General features: G+C 38.0%; 1 long non-coding RNA gene across 2 annotated transcripts in view; it reads right to left on the reverse strand.

Annotated features, from left to right (window-relative positions):
- The window catches only part of LOC111195810 (uncharacterized), a 70,104-nt gene that overhangs the window by 14,819 nt on the left and 33,362 nt on the right, over positions 1-21,923 (reverse strand). Inside the window, exons 3-4 of one of the 2 annotated variants that reach the window (XR_002651840.2) lie at positions 7,416-7,558; positions 4,459-4,712 (exon numbers count right to left, since the gene is read on the reverse strand). This is a non-coding gene — a long non-coding RNA (uncharacterized LOC111195810). Of the gene's footprint in view, positions 1-4,458; positions 4,713-7,415; positions 7,559-21,923 lie in introns of those variants that run through there. The other variant, XR_007440869.1, reaches the window with a different exon arrangement.

Consider the following 21,923-nt stretch of genomic DNA (forward strand, 5'->3'; position numbering starts at 1 on the left):
TCTCTCTCTCTCTCTCTCTCTCTCTCTCTCTCTCTCTCTCTCTCTCTTTCTCTCTCTTACACACACACACCGACACACACATTAAAACACATACATTTTCTATCCTCTAAGGCTTTCTATCTCACACACACTTTCTTTCACTTTCCCTCTCTTTCTCTTACACACACACACACACACACACACACACATAAACATATAAACACATAAACACTGTATCCCCTCGCCTGCAATGAGTTTGTTCATGTGAGGCTTGGATGGAGCTGCTCGCCCATGGAAACCCAGTCCATGATGCTCTTATTCTGCCTTTCACTATGAGAACTTTCCACTGCTTTCTGAACACAGTACTGTACTTTCAATACTTTCAGTACTTCACTACTACATTCATACTTCAGTACTACATTTTACAATAAACTACTTACAATACTTAAGTACAAAATATGTTGAATACTTCAGTACTTCTACTTGAGTGTGGAGGTTAAAGGACACTTCAGCCTCTACTTAAGTTACTTTTTTGATAGAACACTTATTATATACGTATTTTTACTTGTACTGTGTCTCTAGTACTTTATATATGACTGCTAACATTCAGTGTGTGCACTTTTCCACCCTCTCTTTCTTTAATGCTCAGTCTCTTTCTTTTTTCCTCTATTGCTTTCTCTCTCACACTCTTTTTCTGTCTGTATTCTGTATTCTGTCTTTTTCTCTAATGCTATTTTCTCCTCAATTTCTCTCTCTCTCTTTCTCTCTCTCTCTCTCTCTCTCTCTCTCTTTCTCTCTCTCTCTATTTCTCACACACACATACACATACACACACCTTTTCTCTGATGCTAAGTTTCTTACTCGTACATACACACTTTCTTTTTCAGATTGAATCTCTTCTGTCTCTCTCTCTGTAACCCTGCAGGTAAATGAAAGTAAAAGTGTGAGGAGTTAATGCTGAGGTAGATGGTACAGTGCAGTATTGTGTGTACAGTAGTGTACAGTAGTGTACAGTAGTGTGCTGCTGATATATCTCTCAGATCAGTGATGATGAGTTATGTAATAAATATCATTAGATCCAGGCTCTGGCTGTGTGAGTGGAAATGACACACTGTAAACTGCGATACAGAACCCGGCCGAGTCCGTACTGGAACCAGAGTGTCCCTCATCTCACTCCTCTTTAATCTCCTCCGTCTCTCCGCTCTCTCGCTCCCTCTCTGTGGGTGAACACCCTCAACAGGTATGTAACACGCAATTACCACGCCAGCTCTCTGCACGCACTGCTCATTACGCTCTGTGTCATTAAGTACGGGGCGGGCGAGAGAAACGACTTAAAAGAGACATGGTGGAAACCGAAGTGTCTAACAGAGAGATTTATAAGACGTGTCGACACTCTCTCACACTCTTCTCCTCCGCCGTGTGCTAGCCATGGTGCTGGAGGAGAGGTGGATCTGGAGATGGGTTGCTGAGTGACAAGATAAAAAACAAGAAGAGGAACATGTTTCTGTTTATGTTCACGCAGATGAAATGTGATACACCTGCCTGTCTGTCACATTTTCTCACAGAGGTGTACTGTAATTACACTGACAACTAGAATATATACATGGTAGCAGCGCTACTAGTATTGTGTCCCATGACTTTTGCCATTTTTCCATGTCTCATGAAAGCAGTGGGACATGTGTGTGGGGTCTCCATGAGACTGTGAGAGTCACATGTCTGTCCGCATGGACAGTTCTAACCAGATGCTGCCAGTCATAATCTTAACCCATCACCCACTGCACTGCTGTCTACTGTGGGTGGTAATGCCTTGTATTTGTATTGATGTATTTCGAATACACGTTACACAATGGATCAAAGAATGTTCAATTAAGAGAAATAAATGTTTCATCCATCTGGGTCAGTTTAACATTTATTAGTTACATTTTCTAAATGTAAAAAACTGAAATTTAGCTGTTAAACTTTCATGAAAAATTTCATATTTGTTATAATATAATATAATATATAATAAGTTTTTATTCATTTTTCTTAGTGTTCTAGATGTACATGTCTGCCCCAAGTCCATTTTTGCATGTATGCATTTTGTTAGATGCCTCATAGAAGCTCAAATAACGTTTAACTAATATTCAACTAAATGCAGTTTATCTGAATGCATATTAAATGCAACTTAACTTATAACTGAATGTAATTCATTCTGTATAGAATCTAACCCTTAACTCTAACTCTAACTCTACCCCTAAAATATTAATGTTAGAGTTTGAATTAGAGTTGAATTTACGTTTACTTCATTTAATAGACAATCATTTACTTTCACCTCAGGGTTCAGTTGCATTTAATAGACATGCAGTTGAATGTTATTTGAGCATCTATGAGTAATCTATAATGAAACATTAAAATATTCAAAATTCCAAAATATAAAATTAGAAAATATATATTTTTTCCTTTTTATTTATTTGTTTTGTTAAAACAGAATTTATTTATTTTTTCAGTTGTCTTGTTTTTCATTTCTGTCCTTCATGATCTGAACTTCTGGTCAGTGTTCAGCCTCACCCACAAGATAACACCTCACAACTTACACCTACAGGTGTGAGATGTAAAAGGGATGGTCCAACAAAGATAAGACTCAGAAGATTAAACGTGACAAAATAAAACACTCACCACATCGAATATAAAAAATAAAAAATATAATTTTTTCTTTATTGCCCAAAAATGCCACTATCCTACCACCTCCACCTCCACCTCCGCTTCCGCCTCCACTACCACCTCCGCTACGAATAGTTTTAAAAAATGCGCTCTGAGCCAAAACTTTATTGCAAAACTGTCCTTAAAGAATGTGTGAAGCATCAAAGCAAAGTATTTCAAGCATTCCATGTAATAACTCTCTGTGATGTAACCTCTACAGCTATTATACTCATCACATCTCACACGTCTGATGTTTGCATCAGCACCACTGAGAACAGTTCTGACTCTTTTTAAGGGGGTATTAAAACTCCCAAAATTCAATCTTTTTAATGTGATGTATCTGACAGAACCAACATGGTCTCACAATGATATATGTCAGTTTGAATTTTGCCATATGGCGAGTGTCATGCCGCTGTGCTCTTCTTTAACACTCCCGGACTCCATTTCCCAAAATCCAATGGGCAATGACATCACCGTCACTCGTTTGCCTTCAACCAATCATGTTACGCTCCAACATTCAAGGTCACCTGTGTTCTGAGGAAGTTTAGGTTCACTCTCATCTAACTTCCTGACCTTATTTTTCTGTGTATCAGTTTTTGGCTTTTGTCCTTCCTCTTTTCAGCGTTGGAGAGGAATGTGATTGGGCGGTGTGACAGCACTGACCTGCAGGATGTGATTGATTTCTGCCAGAGTTGTTGGTCTGATTGCATGGACAACTTCAGCAAGGTGCTGCTGGTCATGATGATTACCACTGTGGAAAAGCCTTCTATGATGTATTATCTGTACACCCATGACAGTGTGGATTCAGTAATATTAAATACCCACATAACTTAAAATATGAAATATCCCATCCATCTGGCACACACTATCAGATCATAAACATCACTACCATAGATACTAGATAAACATCATCCAGTTGGCACCATGTCTAATGCCTGGTGTAGGCTAGAGATGTATATAACTATGGAGCAGTGGAACTGTGTTCTCTGGAATGATGGATGGAGCTCTATCCAGTACTTAATGAATGAGTTTGGGACTTCAGGATAAGGTGGATAAAGTGGTCATCATCCACCTTCCTACCCTTACTTACTAACTAGTGCTCTTGTTGCCGAATGCAATCAATAAAAAACTCAAAGCGGTTCTTCACACAGCAAAAAGACATACAACTCTGGGGGAAAAATGCACCAGGAGTGGCATAAAATTATCTAAAAGCAGTGTGTAAGACTGGTGGAGGAGAACATGATTCCAAGATGCATGAAAACGGTGATTAAAAACCAGGGCTATTCCACCAAATATTGATTTCTGAACTTTATAAAATGAACTTGTTTTCATTATTTGAGGTCTGAAAGCTCTTTATCTAAATGACAATATTTGTATTTGAAATTTGGGAGAATTTTAGGAGTAGCATAAAGTTATCCAAAAGCAATGTGTAAGACTGGTGGAGGAGAACATGCCAAGAAACTGATTTAGAAACTAAAGTGGTCTCTTATTTTTTTTGCAGAGCTGTTTATGCTTATATTAAGCTAGAAATGTGACATTAGATTACCTCAAAATCTTAGAATGCTTGACACAAGACTTGAATCCAGTAAAAACGGCTGATTTCACATCATAAATTTGGACACAAGGATCAGAATAACCTGACTGTTGACTTTTTGTTCAGTAGTTCATGTTCAGATTACTTAAAATGAGGTGAGAATTCGAAGTGAGACTAGTGATTATGAGGCCATTGTTCCTAAAACAATTTCAAACTTACAGTGCTTGGTAAGAAAATAAATTTAGCAAAATTCAAAATATGGGAGATAGTTTGTTTATTTACTCCAACAAAGGCAGAATAAACTCTTTTCATATACAGTTGATGTTTAAAAATAATAAACAATGAATAATCAGGTGTCTTAATAGATTTTTCCTTGTAGTTTACGTCCGTAGATAAGCTTTCGGGGTGTGTATGATTTGCATATGTGTGTGTGTGTGTTGAGTGCTGTTAAGCCATGTCTGCAGGCTGAGGTGGGGAGTTCTTTTTGGCAGCAGGTCTTGCACGTCTGTCAGGCCTCGACCTGCAGAGAGACGTGGAAACAACCAACACCCAGAGAGAGAGAGAAATTACAGATAGACTGATAGTAAGAAATGAGGAATAAGAGAGAGAAAGGAAGACAAGATAGAAAAGAAGATAAATAGACCCATCACTGGTCTTCTACAGCTGTAACTGCCTGAAATAGTGGCTATTTCATTTTATTGATGGGCATCAATCTGGGACCAATAACTCCAATAAGCACCATACATGTGAGCGCTTTTACTCCTACTGTACTGTCAAGACAACATCCTGGGACCTAAGCTGTGGGGGCGTGGCCAACAGAGCACATGGGACATTTGTCAGTATGTGTTCTTGTGGGTTTTTGCGTACTCGTGTTCTCAGCTGGCGTCATCATCCACTGACCAAGTGGCATTCCAGTACTTAAGAACGTATCAACCAAGGGTGGTTGAAGTACATGAATGTGTTTTGGCTCCACCCTCAAATACAAGGATTCATTGCTTTGTGAGTCAGCATGGAAAATGAACAGAAATACCCAGAATTCATTGTGGATTCAAGGTCTTATTTTGCTTTCAAAGAGTGAGGCAGGATATGGGTAAAAAAAGTTAATAAATCTTAGTGTATCAGTTGTAAAGTAGTGAACAGGTAGAGTTACAGGTATACAGTGAATAGCTCTATTTGGGTTATGTTCTAATCCAGATTATGAGAAACAACAACTACTCAACTAAGTAAAGAAAAAAATGAAGAAATTAGAAGCAATGAAGGTCAGTCAATCTAAAAGTAGAACTTCAAGAACTTTGAAAGTGTCCTCAAGTGCAGTCACCACAAAGACCATCAAAATATTATGACGATGAAAGTGACTCTCATCAGGACCACTCCAGGAAAGAAAGAGTAAGAGTTCCCTCTGTTGTACGGGATAAGTTCATTAGAGTTAACAGCTCCCCAGATAAGAGCATCTAAATGCTTCACGGAGTATTTTGGTTAGTTTAACAGTTTTAAGCTACTACCTGATTCCTTATGTGTTCCTTCATAGTCTTGGTGACTTTGGCATTCATTTACAATGTAGGAAACAAAATTAAAACACTGAATGAGAAGGTGTTTTCAAACTTTTGACTGGTACTGTACATATTTTTTTAATTGTTAGATAAAAAAATAAGCTAAATTATGCATACTATGTTGCATTGCTGGGGAATGTAATGCATCATTAGTGATGCCTGAACACCAGGAGGGTGAAGACTAGCACATGCCTCCTCCGATACATGTGAAGTCAGCCTCTTTTGCAACTGCTGCTGATTTAGCATTGTCGAGTAGCATCACAGTGCACTTGGAGGAAATCACAGCGACTCGGATCTGATACATCAGCTCACAGGCGCCTACTGCTGATCGACATCACCCTAGTAGTGATGAGGGGAAAGAGCGTCATTTACGCACCCAGAGAGAGCAAGACCAATTTTATTCTCTCTCAGGGCTCCGGTAGCTGATGGCAAGCTACATGAACAGGATTCGAACCAGCGGTCTCCTGATCATAGTGGCAGCACTTAACCGCGTAAAATGTTAATTTCAAGCACAATACTTAAATTATGAAACCATAAAAAAAAAAAAAATATATATATATATATATATATACATATATATATATATATATGTATATATATATATATTGAAACCTTTTATCTGGTATTAGGAGGCTTGATTGCTGGATTCCTGGAAAGCAGTTCACAAGGAATCCACAGAAGATCTGATTATACTCTCAGGGTAACACAGGGGTAAAATATAACTGCGGTTTATTCAATAAGAAAAAGTTCCTCTCTATTGTTTACATCAAAAAAACGCCTACTCTGTGTCCTTAACTGGACTTTTGAACTGCACCTGAAACAGGTAGACAGGCTGTAAACCACAGCGAGCTCACTGTCTGCATTCTGTTTATCCTCTATTCAAATCCACACCAAACAAAGCCTGTAATCCACCTGCGTTCCTGTGCCTTTCTCTCAGCGTGCAGGTCCCAGTACACTCCTCCTCCCGCTTCCTGAGACGAGACAGCGCTGAGAGAAAGTGCGGATTAGAAGAGAAAACACGCGAGAGAAAGACTGAGAGAAGGTGAAAAGCCTGAAAATGTTGTTGTGGCGGCCTCAGGTTTGCTCAGCTGGGTGGCATTCAGGCCCCACCCGGCCACCGGAGCCTCGCAGGACCTCTTAGTGTCTCTCTCTCATATTCTCTCTCTCTCTCTGTCGTTGAGTTAATATCACCAGGTACGGGACCTGAAAGTCAGGTTGATCCAGTGTGGGTTAGGCTTACCCTCTGAGTGGTGGTAACAGCCTGGGCTTCAAACACACCACAGACTTTCACAATCAGTGCAGTAGGACTTCCACTAATGACTGTACTTTTTTTTATATTTCTCTTATTTTTCTGTACCAAATCTTATTTAATTTAATCCTGATATATTTTATTTTTATTGTAGTGGTACTCTGGCTCTTACATTCATAATATATCATTCCCTCTCACTTTGCCTCCTTAATGATCCATCTTAACACAATGCTTCTTTTAAGACTTTTATGCTTTTATAATGATAGAATAGGGCTGCCCAAATGTCTCAAATCTTTCAAACCACATTCTTATTTACAGTGTTGTATAAAAGTATTCGCCCCCTATAGATTTTTCGGATTATTAAACAAACTTTAATACACAAATAAATACAAAAAGCAGTTTTTAAACGATGATGACAACTTACTGTAATTGATGGAACCGTGAATTCTGCTCTCTCTCAAAAAATCCTGAAGGAGAATGTCCGGCCATCAGTTTACGTCCTTAAGCTCAGGCATACTTGGGTTCTGCAGCAGGACAATTATCCGAAGCACACCACCAGGGTCACTGCTAAACGGCACAAGAATAAAAAAACTAAATGAAGGATTTGTAGTGGCCAAATACAAACATATATATATATACAAACAAATACAACTTAAACTTAATATATAAATTAACACCATCCTCATGATCTTATTATTATGGATCTAGTTCACAGACACATATTAATCATTTTGTACTAAAGGTTTTCTTCAACTTTGAAACTTTGGAACTATTGCCCAAAATGTTTAAATATGTGAAGCACACCAAGGTGGTACGCCACCAAATAAAGGTTTTTAATGTATTAAAAACAAAAGATTGGACACGCCAATGGATGCGGGTACCAGGCGATGTCCAAATCCCTGGATCTTTACAATTTGCCTGGTTTCACTGGAGACAATGACATATTGTCACTGTCAGATAAAAACTAACTTTCTCCAAATGTCACAAAAAAAGCAAAAAGCGAAAGTCTGCATTTGTTTGCTGCATTTATATTGGAATTTTTGTGGAGTATAGCTACATGTCAATAGCATTAATTTATTGTTGCGTTATTACACATTGCATTTTTTGTCCATATTTTTCACTCTATATTTCTGTGGATGACTTTTAGGTGGTACTTTCACTTTTTTTAGTTTGATTGTGGGTGATACATGGTTTAAAATATTTGAGAACCACTGAGTTAAATGAAAGACTTTTCCTCATGATTGACAGCCATCTTTATCAAGCAGGAGTGACTTTTACTAGTTCAGGTAAAGAGAAGTAGTGATGGGAAACAGAAAGTGAGAGAAAGGGAAGCCAGCATGGTCTAACGCTGCACTACAGTACAGGGTGGGGGTGGGGGGGCAGTACTGTACACAGAGGGAAGTGCACAGATTTAGTGAACAGCCGAGCGAGCACTAGAGCAGAAGTCACGGGACGGCGGACGAGGGGAAGGGTGATGGGTGTGGAGAGGCAGGAGGGTGCAGGTTGTGCTCTGGGGGCCAAAAGTTCAGCAGGTAGGCAGGTAATCTAAGCCTGCATGTGCCTGCTCTTCACGTGGCCCAGGCTTTGTCTCTGCACCCTTTGGCTGGCCTCAGGTTTCGGCCTCTATTGCAGATGTAGGCACACAAAACACACAAACACACAGACTGCCCAGCCCCCCAACACCCCCCCCCCCCCCACACACACACACAAACACACACACATACACACATTACAGAGTAAAATACTCATATAGACTCACACAGACTTCAGCAAACAAGCTTCTACACATAGAAACTAATGCTACATTCAATATACACTGAAAATCAGACGTTGAAGCTGGAAATTACATCATACCCAATTCATACCAAGTCATACTCTGCTCACCATCAGTGTGTAGTTGTTCCCCCAAGGCTACCTTCTGTATTGTATTTAGTTATATTTTATACCATTTAATGGTTGATTGCTTGATCTCTGTGTTAATGGCTGTTAGAACAAGTTACCATTTGCTGTTGTCCATCATTGCCAAACTAAACATAGTTCAAGTAAATATTAAATCCAGTTTGATTTAACTTTAAACTTTAAGGCACTTAACTTTTTTTATCTAGGTTTTTAAGTAAAAAAAATCCATCTAGCTAAAAAAAACTGTAGCTAAAGACATTTATTACAAATGTTTTGACTATCATTTACTGGTATTTTATAGCAAATCCGACCAAGTTATCTCCAGGCTACCTTCTCTAATGTATTTAGTCATATTTTATACCATTTAATGGCTGTTTGCCTGACCTCTGTGTTAATGGCTGTAAGGACAAGTTACCATTTGCTGTTGGCCATCATTGCCAAACTATAGATAGTTTGAATAAATAGTTTAAGTAAATATTAAATTCAGTTTGTTTCAACTTTAAACTTTAAGGCAATTTTTTTAAAATCTGAGTTTTTGAGTTGTTTTTTAAAGTTTATCTCAAAAAATCTAAAGAACAGTTAGCTTAAAAATAATAGAGCTTACCACAAATGGTTTGACTGTCATTTACTGGTATTTTATAGCAAAACTGAAAAAGGTATCTCCAGGCTACCTTCTCTAATTTATTTAGTCATATTTTATGCAATGGTTGATTGCTTGATCTCTGTGTAAATGGCTGTAATAGCTACCATATAGTTACCATCATTGAAAAACTAAGCATAGTTCCAGTCATGAGTTCAAGTAAACATTAAATCCAATTTGATTTAACTTTAAACTTTAAGGCAATTTTTTAAATCTCGTTGTTTTAGTAAAAAAAATTAAAAAAAATAAAAACAGTTAGCTATAGACTCTGTTGGAGTTTATTACAAATCATGTTGAATCTAAACAGAACACATGCCCTTTTTATATCCTAGATTAGATATTTCTGTGGATAGTGCATTATACAATATTTTGTTTACTTCTTTCACACAGAGGCTATCTGTACTGTAAATATTACCATATTTTGCTCATCCTGGAACTTCATGCAATCATGTTCACAGATAGTGGCAGAAGTTGGACAGTACTGTGTGTAGGACCGGTTTTAATGAGATACTAATAGAAAGAAGTGATAATAAACTCTATAATAATAATACTATTTTTCCTACTGTTGATCTGTAGGGCAGCCATCTTGGATCAATGAGGGTCTCCTGATTTAGAAAGTAGAAAATTTGACTTAATGTTTCATTTCCAGCAATTTTCTTCTTGCAACTTGGAAATTCCAACGTCCAACTTCAAATGTAACGTACCATTACTGTACACCATCAAACAACATGGCAACTGTCAGAAAAACATGATCCTCTCTGTATTCTGTCTACTTGCTGGGATTGTTGCCCCGTGGCGCTCGGCCGGGTGCTTTTAACAGTAAATCTTCTTTAAGCGTAATTACAACTCTCAGTTTTGACATGTGTAGTGCGAGTCCTGATGCGTAATACTGGGCTATGGCGAATAAGCTTATGGGATCAGCAGAAGTGGCACTTCTTGTTAGGTTACATACTATCTGATAGTGAAGCTCAGCTATAGGAAGTTAGGTTGAAACACTGATGTTGAGTCACTCAAATTTAATCAGAACCAAGAATCTGACATAATATATTAAGTAATATATATGTAATAAAGATATTAATACATTGCTATTACACTGTGAAAAGTGGCTTGCCAATTTAACCAAATAAATTACTTTATACAGCTCTGTACAAAAACTAAGAGACCACTTAAAAATGATGAGTTTCTTTGATTTTACCAAATTGAAAACCTCTGGAATATAATCAAGAGGAAGATGAATGATAAAAAGCCATCAAAATAAACTGAACTGCTTGAAAGTTATACAAAAGCAGTGTGTAAGACTGGTGGAGGAGAACATGATGCCAAGATGCATGAAAACTGTGATTAAAAACCAGGGTTATTCCACCAAATATTGATTTCTGAACTATAAATATAAACTTGTTTTCTTTGCATTATTTGAGGTCTGGAAGCTCTTTGTTTTTTCTTTTCAGCCATTTCTCATTTTCTGCAAATAAATGCTCTGAATGAAAATATTTTTATCTGGAATTCGAGATAAATGTTATTTGTAGTTTATAGAATAAAACAACAATGATCATTTTACTCAAAAATATACCTATAAATAGCAAAATCAGAGAAACTAATTCAGAAACTAGAAGCTAGCTGTATATAGGTTAAATTAACCATTATAAATTCCATTTCAATAGTTTGTACTATATTCACTAATACCACTTACAACTTTACTATACACAACAAAAGCCTTATGTTCACCATGTCTAGTAGCAACATCCACTTTTCTACTGGACTCTGAGGAATCTGGGACGGACCATCATCACAAAGTGGTTGCATTTATTGTGGTCAAATTAATTAAAATTACAGATATTTTCAGAAAAACAACAGCATTATTATAAAGTGGTAAATATTTTACTTTTGGATGTATATTTATAAATGAAAATAATTTGAGCAGACAGAACATGAAATAACTTGGGTTCATACTAACTGCAGCCTCAGCTTTCTGTTCTTGGCTGAAAGTTGTGGAACCTGACGTGGTCATTTGCCGTCAAGAGTGTACGTGTTGTTCATTCTGACACCGTTCCACCAACTTCCAGTTTAATCATTTAACGATGACTCTTCAGGGCTGCTAACATCTACCTCACCAGCCAACCCATGGGCCTGCATTTTTTTCCAGCGTATTTATTTTGGAAGGCTCATCTGAATTCCATCGAATTACAGCTTGACTGGTCAGCTCTGGGCTCAGCTCTTCTGGAACGCAGCCAGACATACCTAGAGTACATCATGGCCTCACACACACACACGCACACACACACACATACGCGGATATCGCTTCCGCCCGGGGCACAACCGCTCCGAGCAGCTCAATCTGTGTGCCATAGAGAAAACAATGCATAGTAATGGCTCCACAGACAGGAGTCCAGTTAGCCCAATCAGCAGGGGAATCATCTGGAGAGCAGGGGGCTTCAGACACACTGATTGCGGAGGTGATTTACCTACCGGGATAATGACTCAGCAGGCCATGGGCTGACATGAGAGCTCCATGCTTCTGAGGTGCTAAAAAAACGCTTTCAAGACAGCTCACCCATGGCCCAGATCATTCACCTGGTGGTGGTAGTGGTGGTGTTAGTGGTGTTAGTGATGGTGATGGTGCATGGTGGCTGCTGCCTCCATCTGGATTGGCGATCTCTGCTCTCAAGAGAGGCAAGCATAACCCCCAGCAGCTTACAGCAGATTTAAGACCTCCCCATTCGTCCACAATCACAAAAGATGGAGGGAAAGTGACCCAGCAGGCTGCTTCCTACAGCACGGAGAACAAACAGTGGGCAGGGGGAAACCTGCTGCCTGCTGAAGGCCAAGGAGTAGGTGGGAAAGGTAAGGTCCGGGCTTTTTTCAAATGGTAAGTGTGTGTGGGCCAATGTATATGTGTGTGTGTTGGGAGGGGGGGGGGGGGGGGGGAAGCACTACGCCGTGGCATGAATGGAGCTCCCCTTTGAAGTGCTGAGTTCACTTTGGGTCTCTGAGGGCAAAGGAAGGGCAGAACGAGGAGGAAGGACCTTCATCAAAGTCAAACGACGGCTTTGTGGGATGGAAACGCGTGGCCTGAAGAAGACTCTTCCATGCCTGCAGGCCATTCGGACCTTAACTGCAGCAGCATCTCAATGGAAGCCCTGCTGCTACATTAGTACAGGCAATGAAGTTCAGTAAAAGAAAAGATGAAACACAGTATCAGACCATTAAACCAGCAACTGCCTCAACTGCTTAACATCTAATGTGGGCGGGGTTTCTTGAATCCGTGCCCAGAAACATACACCACTACCTCCCTGTGAAAATTATTATGCAACGACAAACATGCACACTTTACAAACTTTACAAACTATAAACCACAGCTTTCTGTAATTGTGGTCTAAAGAACAAGCAATATCTCCACCCACCCTGAAATGCTTTGATCTATGGCAGCATGATATCGACACTGTGAAAAAAAACTTGTATACAAGCTCGTATATGCAAAAAAATAAAAATGTTCTCACAAACAAAAATCTACATCTAAATAAAAAGGTTGGGACAGTATAGAAAATACAACATTTTCAACATTTTATAATATTAAGAGATGATGAGAAAAATGAAAAATGATGAGTTTCTTTGATTTAAAAAAATTAAAAACCTCTGGAATATAATCAAGAGGAAGGTGGATGATCACAAGCCATCAAACCAAACTGAACTGCTTGAATTTTTCCACCAGGAGTAAAGCAGCATAAAGTTATCTAAAAGCAGTGTGTAAGACTGGTGGAGGAAAACATGATGCCAAGATGCATAAAAACTGTTATTAAAAACCAGGGTTATTCCACCAAATATTGATTTCTGAACTCTTTAAACTTTATGAATATGAACTTGCTTTCTTTGCATTATTTGAGGCCTCTAAATGACAGTATTTTTATTTGGAATTTGGGAGAAAAGTTGTCTGTAGTTTATAGAATAAAACAATAATGTTCATTTTACTCAAACATAAACCTATAAATAGCAAAATCAGAGAAACTGATTCAGAAACTGAAGTGGTCTCTTAATTTTTTTCAGAGCTGTATATAAATAATAACAATTATAATAATAATTATAACAATTATAATTCATAATAAATAGTGAAGTAAAACAATTTGATTTCACAAAAATTTTGAGTTGAAACAGGGAATATCAAAAAAAATGCAGCAGGTCAGTAACTACATTCAAGTGATGAATAACTTATATTAACATGCACAAAATATTAAGTATGAATTCAGCATGCCAATGTATTACATCCCCAGCTTGAACTTTTGACACAAAGCAGGTTGGATCTATGGATTAATGCTGTTGGTTGCAAATTCTGGTCCAATTATTTGAGATTCATCAGACTAGACTATATTTATCCAGCCTGTGCTGAGAGACACTGCAGCCTCAGCTTTCTGTTCTTGGCTGAGAGATGTGTAACCTGCTGTTTGTGTTTTACTGTTGGAGCTCATCTTTATCAAGGTTGGAGAATTGAGGTTGTTTAAGGTTGTTCATTTTGAGATGCTGTTCTGCTCTTCACAATTGTACACAGCGTTTTTTTAAGTTACTGTAGGCTTTCTGTCGGCTCTAACGGCTCTGATCACTCCCTGTTGATCTCGCTCATCAGTTTTTGTTTGCAACCACTCTGTGTATATATTGTTTGTATTATGTCACCATTTAACTCTAGAGAATATTTTTGAATAAACTCTATAAATACTCATGCCTGTCTGGCACCAAAAATAATGGCATGTTTAAAATGACTGAAAAACATTTTTTTTGTTCACTCTGATGACTGATGTAAAGTTCATGTAACAAGATTATTTTGTGCGTAGTATTACAAGATTTCTTGTCTGGTTCATGACTTTTTGAGGTGATGTACAAAGCAGGAGATATTTTTTAGAATAATGTACTAAGGAAATAAAAGTTTTATTTTATTTTACAAGACAGCTTAGAGAATTCCTAAATAAAGTTCCTCAATATTTTTGCCACTTTGATCTTCAGTAACATCATATTAAAAAGCTTTTTCCCTGCAAACTCAGTTTAAACAGCTGAAAGCTCTGACTGCTGATGAGTGCTGACATCACAACAACAGGGAACAATGCGAGGTATGGCATTATTTTCACAGCCAGTTCAGCTTTAGTCAGCTGTTTTTGTAGTTTTGCAGCTTTTGAAAAGAGAAAAAGACCATAACTAAACAGTTTTCCATGTAACGTTATGATGATATTATTACAAATACAAAATTATAATTTCACAAACCCCCAATGTTCCGGTTTATTATTCAGCTATTGATTTTAATCCCTTAAAGTCTTAAGGTTTGTTTAGACCCATATTTCATCTTCTCACTCACATATAACTAGTATGTGAGTACATAACTTTTAGCTTATCTAATATATAATAGATTATTCCCCTAAAACAATTTTGTTTTATTTTTATGATATGAATAAAATTAGGTAAAAAAGTTAAAATTGATAGCTCAGAGAACAATATTAGTTTACACAACAGTAACCAGTAACCAGTAGGAAAAGTAGGAAAAGTAATTTTAGTATTAATAACTAAATAGTGAGTTTAATTTATTATTGATTTGCTCCTAATTATTTAATAAGTACTAGGCTAACATTTAAAACATAATAATAAACTTCTTTTGTATATCACCATTCAAAATTAGTGATGTAGACCAAAGCATTTTACAAAACATATATATAATAATGGTACAGTGGGTAAGTTAAGCAGTTAACATTAACATAACTTTCATATATGAGTTACGCACTGAATTAACAATATACATGTTATGTATCTAAACTATGTGTGTAACAAATCATTAACATATACGTGTGTAGTAAATAAACAGTAATATAATATATATAATATATAATATATAAATGATGCTGTTAATTAAGACTAATATATCATTAAAAAATAGGTAATGCAGTTAACAGTAATATAACACTAATATATCAGTTTTGTCATTAATTAACAGTAATATAACATTAATATATAAGTTATGTAGCTAATAAACAGTTACATAAAATTAATATAGGTTAAGTAGTTAATTAACAGAAATATAACATTAACATATAAGTGATGCTGTTAATTAACAGCAACATAACATATATATATATATATATATATATATATATATATATAAGTAATGCAGTTAATTAACAGTAATAAAACATTCCAAGTGATGCAGGTAATTAAGACTATTATATAATTTCTATAAAAGTGATGCTGTTAATTAACAGCAATATAACATTAATATATGTAAGTTATGTAGTTAATTAAGAGTAATATAATAATTCTATATTAGTGATGCAGGTCATTAAGACTGATATAACATTCCTATATAAGTGATGTCATTCATTTACAGCAATATAACATTAATATATATATATATATATATATATATATATATATATATATATATATATATATATATATATATATATATATATATATATATATATACAGTAAGTAATGCAGTTAATTAACAGTAATATAACATTCCTATATAAGTGATGCAGATAATTAAGACTAATATAACATTTAAAATTGTTAAATAACAGCAATATAACATTAATATATATAGTAAGTAATGCAGTTAGTAAGGAACTGATATGTAGAATGTGCTCGGCTCCTGAGTTGAGGGCTGATAGGGTAGTTAGCAGGACTGGGGGGTTATAGATGTATAGATGTGCCGAGTTTAGTCTGTTTAACCCTCAGCAGCAGCAGAGCCCCCTCCTCCCATGCCCCCCACTCCACTCCCCCCTACCCCATTCCCGCCCCCGGGCTTTGTGAGGCCTGAGCCGGGCTCCTCCCTCTTCTGTCACCCGTCCATTCCGCTTTGCTTAGCACACACAATGAGCGCTCAGTGCTCAGCCTCCTGACACTGCATTCTGCCCACGCACCCGGGAGAGCCATGGGCCAGGGGGCCTACCGACCAGAGAGGGCCGGGGGGGGGGGGGGCAGCAGGGGCTGCGCTAGTATACATCATGTGACTAAATGCCATCCTGCATCCCCCTCCGGGCCCCCTTGGCACCCCTCAGTACCCTGCGCTCACAGATGGAGCGCACACAACAGAAAAAGTTGCGGTTGGAGCAAAGCATCATGGCACTGAGCAGAAAAACAAGCCTAAACAAACAGGCGTCGCTCCAGCCGCATCGCTCAGTGCGCAGTCGCCCCGGTCCGGCCCAGAGCAGCTCAACTGAAGCATGACTGAGCCGAGCCCAGCTACATATGGGTCCCTCTTTATCCGCCGGCCGGGCCACCGGGCACTCAGCCCCCGTGGAATTTTAAAACCTGGCCCTCTGAGACTTTCCTCGCAAAATTAATCCACAACGCGGGGGTGAGAGTGTTCATTTGGAACAATTAGAGCATTTCACGCATCCCCCCCCCCCCCCCCTTACCTCAGCCCCCCTTGACAAATCAATCCAGGAGAAGAATATTTTCAGAAGCCAGTGCTGCATGAGATGCATCTAACAAGTGGGAATGCTGGCCGTGTTCCCTCCATTATCTCCATTATGTGCCCATCGTATTTTTACTAGTGGTGTAAATCAATTAAAACATTTAATCAGATTAATCACAATAGCAGTTTGTGATTAACTGCGATTAATCGCATTTGTTTTTCTTCAGACGTAAATTTTTATAGTGGATATTTAAATGGAAATAAAAGAAAGAATGTAAGAAATGTAAAACGCAATTACTGTATATTAGTGGTGTCAATTAAAATGATAGTATATACTTGTATGTTTAAGGGGAGATAAAATGAATGTAGGGTGCTGGAATAAAGAATGCATGATAAATTGGATTGTAAATGTGTGTGTGTGTGTGTGTGTGTGAGAGAGAGAGAGAGACAGAGAGAGAAAGAGAGAGAAATAGAGCTGGAATAAAGCTGGAAGTCTGAACCGGAGTGTTGCTGCTGGACACAGCCAGACAACAGATCAGTGTGTTGAATTGAGTTGTGGGATCCAACAGGTTTAGAAACTGGAGGAAAGCGTTTCATTCCCAGTTTGAACTCAAATGCACAAGATCTGAATTATGTACACTGTTCAATGTATGGTGTCTTTGACTTTTGTCCATGAGTTATCCTGAGAAATATGTGTATGGAGTCTTCAGCATTGCATGTGGTTGGACATCACTGCTCACAATCATTACCATCTAGTGAACAGCTCTAAACTGTTAATGCATTCTATAACAACATAATAAAGCAACCATATAAAAAATCTTCTTCAAACACTTTGAAGAGCATGAGTAACTACAACTACAAAGAGAAAAGAAGGAAGAAAAAACTAATTTATGAAGTGGTTCCCAATTTTTGCACTGGAGGTAGTTGTTATGGAGTTGCTTATTATAGGTATATGTTTGAGTAAAATTAGTAAAATATTGTCATTCAGAGCATTTATTTGTAGAAAATGAGAAATGGCTACAATAATAAAAAAAGATGCAGAGCTTTCAGACCTCAAATAATGCAAAGAAAACAAGTTCATATTCATAAAGTTTTAAGAGTTCAGAAATCAATATTTGGTGAAATAACTCTGATTTTAATCACAGTTTTCATGCATCTTGGCATCATGTTCTCCTCCTCCACCAGTCTTACACACTGCTTTTGGATAACTTTATGCTTTACACTCCTGGTGCAGTTCAGTTTGGTGGTTTGATGGCTTGTGATCATCCATCTTCCTCTTGATTATATTCCAGAGGTTTTTAATTTGGTAAAACCAAATTGAACTGTAGCTCAATATATAGCACTATTGATCATTTATTGAATAAGCTTACTTTTAAACTTGTTAACTTATTCAGATAATTAATAAATAATGGTCAGTCTGTGTGTGTGTGTGTGTTTGTGTGTTTTTGTGCACTTGTACATGAGACTATGTGTGTGTGTGTGTGTGTGTGTGTGTGTGTGTGTGTGTGTGTGTGTGTGCGGAGGAGGGTTCCGTTGGAGTTTCAAAGCTCCTGCCTGTTCAGCTATATTTCACACCACAGTGACATCTTAAAGGCCAGACAGGCCCGGCTGCTTCAGCCTCTCTTTGACATTCGGGGGGAAACAGAGGGAGCTGAGAAGGGCCGGGAGGGGGGCCGAAATATATGCAAATAACTCCCAAAGGGCATCCGAATTTTATGGGGTTAGAATTTAGTTCATCCATCCTGAATAATCAAATGTGGGAACAAAAAAAAAAGAAAAAAGAAAAACAAACTAAAAACTCCCTCACTGCTTTTCTCTTCTCTTCACTCGCCATAACCTTTACTCCTGTCCTCCATCAGCGGAATCCCCTCAACTATGATTTGTTGCTTGTGAGTAACTTGTTTGTTCTCATGGACAATTCTAGCCAGACACTGCCGGTCATGATCATTACAAGTCACTGCACTGTCCACTGTGGATTTGCGCCACCTTATAATAACGCCTGGCCCCTGACACCTTACAACTTATACATACAGCTCTGGTAAGAATTAAGAGAGCACTTCAGTTTCTGAATCAGTTTATCTGATTTTGCTATTTATAGGCATATTTTGAAGTAAAATAAGTATAGTTGTTTTATTCTATAAACTACAGACAACATTTCTCCCAAATTCCAAATAAAAATATTGTCATTTAGAGAATTTATTTGCATAAAATGAGAAATGGCTGAAATAACAAATAAGATGCAGAGCTTTCAGACCTCAAATAATGCAAAGAAAAAGTTCATATTCATTATGTTTTAAGAGTTCAGAAATCAATATTTGGTGGAATAACTCTGGTTTTAATCACAGTTTTTATGCATCTTGGCATCATGTTCTCCTCCACCAGTCTTACACACTGCTTTTGGATAACTTTATGCCTTTACTCCTGGTGCAAAATGTCAAGAAGTTCAGCTTGGTTTGATGGCTTTCTGTAACCTTTACTCCCATCCTGAAATCAGTAGAATCCCCTCAGCTCCATCAGCTCAGCCTCCACCCAGCCACAGACAGCAGCAGCAAGACCAGCAGCAGAGCATCAGCAGAGCAAATCGCTAACGGCACCAGCGGCAGAGGATGAGGACGAGGCGTCCTGAGGAAGGCCGAGAGAGACTTCATACCTGATCAGGCAGAGCGGTGGGCTCCTGATTACGACACCATTTTCCCAGCAGGCCCCCTGTCTCATCTGGAGCTGCTGAATATGGAACAGGCCGGCCGGCCAATCACAGTGTTACTCTCTCTCACCTAATGACAGAATTAAGGCCATTTAGAGCCATTTTCTCATAGTTTATAGGCTTTTTAGAACAAGCTCTGCCATGAGAAGACCCTGCGCTGTATTAGCGTGTGGGAGGTCTGGCGTGCGATGCTGCAGAAAAGCCCCATGTGACCGAACACAGTGAGATACTGAGATACTGAGAGGGAGCATTCTGACACCACCTGAAAGCATTCCCAGTCCTGAAAGTAGCTGCTAGCTGTTCATACACTCCGTTATTTTAGAGGAGCATTATGCAAGAGCGTGAAATATATACCCTACCTATAACTGAACTCAATACGTGCCATATTTTAACATACTCTTGGCTCACATACATGTAAACACACTGGAAAAAAATATGTCGGCTCCACATAGAACAATGCTAACAAACAATATAAATATTAATTAATTCTAGGAAGACCTATTTATTTGAGCTTGTTATCACATGAAGCAATTAATAATGTTAAATTGAGATGATATTTATTGTACAGAGTGAAGGAAACATGTATGTTTGTGTCAGGAATGAATGTGCAGGAGCAGGGAGAGGACACGAAGGCGAAGGCAGACACAAATGCAGGAAATAAGGGGCACTTCTTATTAAACAAGAAACAAACAAAGAAACTACTGAATAAACCAAAACAAGTATCAGGAAAAATAAACAAATAGGGAGGCTAACCTATATAACCTAACTAAAAAACAAGATAAACTAGGAAAATAAAGAGGAGAGGTACAGGAGAGAAAATGAGAAGGAGAATATATGATAAACAAGATAACGATATAGAAACCAGGGCCGTGCAGAGAGAAACATTCGGAGGGGCAGGTGCTTAAAGTCGACAAAATATTTCTATTGAGAATGGGGGGGGGGGGGGTGGGTGGGGGTGGAATATTGAATTTGAGAACGGCTAACAGCTCTTTAAACAGCTTGCATTAAACAACTTGCTGTACATGAACTCTGCATCACATAAAGCTGGGCTGAAACAGTAAAATATTAGATAATAGTAAAATGTATAGATAAAAGATAATTTAGAAAATAAATAAATTACAAAAAAGAAAAGATCAGAAAAAATAAAATGCAGACACTGAAAAGCCCAATACCACCATCACAAAATCTCACTGGGGGGGGGGGGAGGGGGTGGTTTGGTGGAATATTGAATTTGAGAACGGCTACCTAGTAAGAGTGGTTTGGAAAGGTCTAAACTGGAGAAAAAAAATAAATATGTCCCTAAAATCTCTTTTTTGTCCCTTTAAAATCTTATCTAATGTAATGTTCTATAGCAGGGGTCAGCAATTAACATGACAGGCCACAAAAAAAAACAAAAAAAATTACAAACTAGTAGCTCTCCAGCCCAGAGGGTTGCAGAACAGTTGAATTCAAAGCAGTTAAACCCAAGATGAAAGGAAATCGAGGTCTAATATACTATCACTACTGAATTGGGACCCGGCCCCTTATAAGGAGATAGGGAGCCCAAAGAACGAGTGGAAAAACTAAAGTCACGCTGAGCGCGACAGAGAGACAGGGGAGGAATGTAAACAAAAGCTCACAAGAGAAGCATTTTATTTTTACATTATCGTTGATTACAGTTCACACAACCTCATGGGCCAGATGTTTCATGCTTGTGGGCCACATCTGGCCCGTGGGCTGCCTATTGCCGATCCCTGTTCTATAGTAAACCAATAATGGAATAATGGTACATCTACAGTATGTATTCTTATTAGCGTGTAGGGTCCACAAGACCTCTGAAGGTATTTGGTGTATCTGATACCAGCAGATCCTGTCCTGTTAACTGTGAGGTTGGATCTTCATGATCCACATTAATAAACCTTGGGTGCCCATGACCCTCACACCACTTAACCAGCTATCAGCTGCTTGACCCAGTGCTTTAAACCAGATTTCAATCAAATCATTAGAACTGATTGTTTACTTGCTGTTTAAAATCTATACTCAGTTTCCATTGTATCCAGATTATCAGTGTTCAGTATCAGTATTCACTTCACCCGTATGTTTAATGTTATGGCTGATCAGTGTATGCTAAATGTCAGTTTTTATAGTACACTGAAAAAAACTATAATCTTAAAGTCATTGTGAAGCAATTACTCGTGCCCCATGGGTATCCATTGACTTTCTGGACTTATTATGACTTTGAATGGATTAGAGGAGCCAACACAAAGGGTTATGACTCCTGAGGACCCCGAGGACCAGCTGGACAAATCCCCTGAGCTCT

This window comes from Astyanax mexicanus, chromosome 10 (genome assembly GCF_023375975.1).
Source record: "Astyanax mexicanus isolate ESR-SI-001 chromosome 10, AstMex3_surface, whole genome shotgun sequence".
Lineage (NCBI taxonomy): Eukaryota > Metazoa > Chordata > Actinopteri > Characiformes > Acestrorhamphidae > Astyanax > Astyanax mexicanus.